The sequence below is a fragment of the Solanum pennellii genome, chromosome 5, assembly GCF_001406875.1.
Source record: "Solanum pennellii chromosome 5, SPENNV200".
NCBI lineage: Eukaryota > Viridiplantae > Streptophyta > Magnoliopsida > Solanales > Solanaceae > Solanum > Solanum pennellii.
The window spans coordinates 35,974,944-35,981,645 of NC_028641.1; positions in this window are offsets into that span (position 1 = coordinate 35,974,944).

Here is a 6,702-nt window from a genome sequence, read left to right on the forward strand (position 1 = left end):
ATATATATATATATATATATATATATATATAAATATTTAAATATAACTGATCTCTTAAAATTTATCAATCATTTAATCAATTGGTGAAATAAATTTAGGAATTGTTTGGTTACTTGTTAGAGTTATGCAGGGTTAGCTATGCAAGTATTAGCCCTGCAGGATTTAGTTATGGAAGGTTTAGAGATTACAACACATGAATTATTAACTATTGAATATTAAACTTGTTGTACATTATTATTATATATTATTTACAAAATAATAAGACATGCTAGTAAAATGTGAAATATATTGAATAATATATAATGCTAATATTTGATTAGCATATGTATCGTTAAAAAAATATACAATTAATTTCTAATATTAAAAAAATATTTATATTTGCATAAATCAATCAAAACGATAAGTATATAAATTGAAATGAAAATAATCAATGTATAATAAGAAATAAAAACAACACATGTTGATAGGAAATAATAAAATTCCCAATAAAAAAAAATTAAAGAAATAAAAATGGTCTAAATATAAAAAAAAGAAATAAAATAACAAACTTATATATAGGAAAACAATAAAGTTTTAAATTAAAAATAATAAAATAAATTAATAGGGTAATTTTGTAATTTATCACTTTAATACATGTATAACTAATACCCCAATAACTTAGTCCACCTTCTACCCTGCATAACTTTATACATAGATTCCCTCATAAGTTATGTTGGTATTAATTATGTAGGACTACAAAAATGCAACCAAACATGATATAAGTTATGTTGACTTTTCTACCTAAACAAAAATTTCTATCAAATATAGTATAACTTACATTGTTTTATACATGAATAAGATATCTCTTATACCGTAATCAAACGGCCCCTTACTATTTATTAGGGAAAAAACTCCTAAACTTCATTTTGTCAAGGTAAGTTACCATATATTTTTAGATTTTTATTTGTTCATCAATTTTCATCACTTCTTTTTATATCACCAAAACAATCTTCATCACTTATTTTTTGTATATATATTTTGGCATTTTAAAGATTTTTAGCAAAAAAAAAACATACCTACAATTCCTAAAAAAATTAACGCAATAAATAAATAGTAGAATAATTTGTAGGTATGATATTCGTCATAGGTCAAATCATAACGCGTGGGCACGAATACTAGTGATACATTAATAGTCCTCCATGTTTCAATAATTGGTACATTTTTTATATCCCTACTAACAGTAGTGATAAATTTATTTGAACTTCTCATTTGCATCCCAAAACTAACTTTTCCTTGTCAAGAGAAAAGTTTCTGCCATTGCCAAAAAATCTTCCCTTTCTTTTCCTTCAATTGTATCTATCCATAATTTTATAACTTCGATTTCCTTGTGAAACGAATAAAATCATAATAAAAAGACTTTAGAGAAGTAAAACTTATTCAATTGCATATGTTGTTTTTGAAGAATGTATCTCCTTTCTATGGAAGTGTGCGGCAAGTGTAAAATTATTTATTTTTATGACTGCAAAGCCGTCTTTATCATCGTCGAGTCTATGAGATAGATTGTTTAAACTCGAGGAGGGTGCTATGCATATTGGTGTCTTGCTTATCTGCAAGCAAGTTTCTCGCACACAAGATGCTCGATCAATTGTCCCAGTGATCATATAGCCTTAGTCCATTCTACTTTCTCCAATTATGAAATATACTAAATATTACTAGTAAGCTCGAAGAAGCATATGTTATTCTCATAGTATAGAAAAATGTATCTGTTTATTTTTGTCATGTAATAGATATGATATGAATGTATATTTAATTTCAATGTGTTGAGAAATTGTCTTGAATTTTTTTGATATTATATGTGTTGATGATGCAATTATACTATACATGCTAAAGATAAAAATATTACACGTTTGACTAATATAATTTGAAAATGAAATATGTATATCTTCATTATGATATGAATAAAATAAACGGAAAAGGGTCTAAAATACCCTCAAAGTATTGGAAATGGTATAAAATTACCCTCCATCCACCTATTGGCTCCAAAATACCCTTCCCACACACCTATTGGGTCTAAAAATACCCTTGTCATCCACCTTTTGGTCCAAAATTGACCACTTATTTAACGGTTTTATTTTTAAACTATTTAAATATTTTAATAAATACGTGGCGCTCAACTATTTGTTATAATTTAATTTATTACTATAATTTATAAATCAATCCACTACCCATCCATTACTAATTAAATCCTCCAAATTAATAAATCACTCACATTATTAATGCAACAATAGAATATCTACTGCCAATTGAGTGTTCTAAAAAATTTGAGACAAAAAAATATATAGAAGTAAATTATCATACATTCAAGTGTCAAAATAAAAATTACCGATAAACTTAAAACTCTGAATATGTTCATCTTAATTATTCTTACATCTCAATTATGTGATGTTACTTCATAGATAACTTTTTTTCAAAATAATATATTAAAAGTTGTAAAACAAATCATAAATATTTATAAAATTATATTTTAAAAAAGTGCATGAATTAATTCGGAATGTATTACTTCTTTACCTTTAATCATCAATTTTTAATTCAATCTTGAAAGAGAATCAAATTGAAAGTGTACTCCTAAATAAGCAGCTCAACATAAATTTAAATGGGGCTTCGATTCGGACTCAAATAATTTTAGATGTCATTTTCATTAATCTATAATTTCATCGTGTTTTAGTAGTGTTTATAACGATTTTGATATTACAGTTGGATTTTAATTGGGTGGAGTTTAGTTAGTAAGGGGTGGGTGGTGTTTGGTTTATAAATAATACAAATAAATTAAATTATAACCAATAGTTGAACATCAAGTATTTTAAAAATATTTAAATGGTTTAGATTTAAAATCATTAAATAAGTGGTCAATTTTGAACTCAAAGGTGGATGACAAGGGTATTTTGGAGCCAATAGGTGGATGAAAAGGGCATTTTGGAGCCAATAGGTGGATGGAGGGTAATTTTGTACTATTTTCAATAATTCAAGGTATTTTAGATCCTTTTCCGTAAAATAAAAGCTAGTTAGGACATAATATATATCATTATAAGTATTTCAATGCATAAAAATGTCAAGTCTCTTGTATTTACCAACATCAAAAGAATCAAGACACCAATAATGCGCAAAAACAACACCAAAAGTTTATCAAAATGTCATTACAATTGCACCTAAATGGCACGAAAATGATTCAAAATAGCTGGACCAAAAATTCACACTAATACAACACTATTGGTTGCACTAACATAGCATCAGATCGATAGACAAGTGTTGCCTTAGACTCAAACTTTGTTGCTTTGGTTTGTCTTGACGTTGTTTTGGATAGATTAGATCCTTTTAGAGTGGAAAAACAGTCTTGAGTGTGATAATAGCCTTAGTTTAAGTGAATTCATGGCTTAGTATATCTTCTATCCTCTCTCTCCCTATTTCTGCAATTTGGAGGTGTTACTACAGGTTTATGCTATCACGACGATTGTAGATTAAGTTGTACTTGGCTGGGAGCCTTCTGTTGATACCTTAGGGTGGGCGGCGTCCTATAGAGACTTGACATGGGATTCTACTTGGAATTGACGCACCTTTGGGGCTTTTGTTAGTTAGGTTATGAGTTGGTTGATTGTAGTGATTATTTATGGTGTCTGGCTGTTATTTCAGCTTGAGGCTGACGTTTTACAGTTCGAGGCCGTTACTTGCAATGTGAGACTAATGCTTTGGTTTCGAGGCCTAGATTCAATCACCTTGGGTTCGAGGTCTAGATTCTATCATTTTGGATTCGAGGCCCAACTTCTACCACTTTGGGTTTGAGGCCTAGATCCTATTATTATGGGTTCGAGGCCCGGTTAACTGTTTTGGACTTGGGTTTGAGTGTCTTATTCTTTTAGTCTTAGTTATTCTATGCACCATAAGGCTTATGAGGGTCTATTCGGGTTTTATTTATACTTGTGAGCGATACTACACACAAAAATAATTTTAGTGACGATTTTTAGCGACAATAATCTAATTGCCAGTGATATATACATTTTTTTGAAGTGAAAAGCCAGTGGCAAATGAATATTAGCCATGAATACAATCATTTCTATCGACGATTAGAAGAGATGTCTATAAAAGATACGAATAATTTTACAACTCATCAATAATTAAAATTTCACTATTTTTTTTAACTTCCCATAGTTTTTATTTTCATTCCCTCCTTCACTTTTATGTATGTATGCAAGCGAAATTTCTTTTCTACTTCAAATTTATATTTCACTTCAAAGTTGACGGTCTGCGTTAGGGTCTTTCCTTATTCTAATTGTACTCCCTTGTTTATATCCATTTCTTCTCTTCTTAGATTTTCTCACTAATTTTAATTTACTTAAATTTATTGTATGTGGAAGGTTTTGCTTCAAAATGGAATATCGATTCTATGGTTTTAATTACTCATTTAGGATTTCTATGTTCTTCTATTTTTTGACTGATATCATCATAGAGCTGAATCTTTAGTTTTTGGTTGACTAGAACTTGACTTGAAGTGACTCAAAATAAAAGGTAGGGCAAGAAAATGTGGTTGTTTCTGGTAAGGATATCTAATTCTGATTTTAATTAAGTATGTAAAAGCAATTATTTTAACTTTTGATTTCTATGCTCGTGAACTTAAGATTTATTGTTCTCATATTGATGAATATTGTAATCATGCCTTTTCTAATATGAATATATTAGCATTGTTTATTTCTTATGAAAATGATTGTTTGAGTAGTGTGGATTTTGTTTCTCATCAATGTTTGACCAATGTTCGCCTTGATGTTTCAGGTATATTTTTGATTCATTATTGCTTTTGTTTCATTTAGATATTTTATATTTCTAGATTTTATCTAGGTATATTTGGTAGACCAAATCGATTGGATTTCTTATTGATTATATTTGATTATTTTTTAGTGAGACTCTTGTGCTTTATTACCGTCCTTCAATTTTCATGTTTGTGTTATTTTATGTATCTTCTCAAAGTCTTCTTCTAGACATGCTTGGCGTCTTTGTTACTACAATTTATTTTTTAAGTAAAGAGAAAAGGCTTTAGACTTGGACTTAATCTTGAGTATTTTCATGCTTGTATAAACTTCCACAGTTGATGTAGAAACTTACATATCAAAAACAACACAGTTATGACATCGAATTCAATCAACATAGGTTGTCAAAATACATGGTAAATTGCTTGATACTATGATTTATTAATTTTTTTAACATTGATTTGAACTTGCCACAACATTTCACTTATTTGTTGAACCTAGGCATTTTCTGAATTTTGATAAGTATATATGCATTTTAAAAGTTTACACTACCACATAATTTAAGTTGAAGTTTGTTTGATTCGTAGTTCCTGTGTATATCCGTTGCTAGAACTTGTTTGATGTATATTGTATTGAGTCATTAAGTGCATTGAGTTATGTGATCGTTCATGTTCTGGTATAGATAATTATTTCTTAAATCTATATGCAAAGTTGATTTATCAAAGCACAGAATATGGATGGGCAATTAGTAAGAAGAATCTAAGAGTTATTTTTTTTATTATTTCCTTTACGGTCTTTTTATGATTTAGTTATCTACATTATTCGATCCTCGTGATATTTATGACTGCACACTTCATTAAAATTTAAATTTGACTCTATGCAAAAAATAAAAATGGGCTTGATTTTATGAGTTTAATGTTTTTTTTTTCAAATTGATTTTGTATGGGTATGCTTAAACCATCATGCTCAAAACTCATGCATTTGAAAGATGTTTTTAGGTTAAAACCTAGTTTACAATTTGTGTTGTACCCTATTGTATATTATGTTTTTATGTAGAAAAAAAATCAAATTTAGACATATGTTCCATGAGAAGTTTTACTAGAGAAAAAATGTATTTTGTGAGATAAACTACATTATAATTTTACATTTTATCAAGTCTATACTTTCCATGATGAATTTTTTTGTACACATTTGATGTATTTTCTAATATAAATGCATTGTCTACTTAAAAACTATTGGGTTAATCCTAACCCTTAAAGTATTCTCTTCCGCCCCTAATAACATAGTTAAATAAATTTTGAGGTTTCGATTTATTAGCATAAAGTTTATGTCTAGTTCAAATGATTCTTTCTGACCATATTTTATGTGACCCATATTATACAAAACTCTACTTTCACATGTATATTGCTTATTTTCAAGTAAATTAGGCAATTTTTATTTATTGACCAAAGTAGTTTTATTATTTTCTTTACTTTTATTTTTTATTAATCGTGCATAGAATGCATTTACTCCTTTAGTCATGGACGAATTTGTAACGACCTGTTTAGTCGTTTTGAGCAGCAGAATTTATTTCTGGAAAAACTGTGTGAGTCGACGGAACCCACGACGGACCGTCATGGGCACGACGGGCCGTCGAGGGTGTCTCGTTCCAAAAGACTTGGACTTCTGAAATTTGGGTACTGAAATCTACTCTCTGAACTTCGTGACGACATGGCAGGACGGACCGTCGTGGGCACGACGGACCGTCGCAGGTGTCTCGTTCCAGAACACTTAGACTTCTGAAATTTGGGTACTGAAATCGACCCTCTGAACTTGGCGACGGACCTGCAGGACGAACCGTCGTGGTCACGACGGACCGTCACAGACCCTTTCGTGGAATTGAGTCTCTGAACTCTGTGACGGAGCAGCAGGACGGACCGTCGCAGGC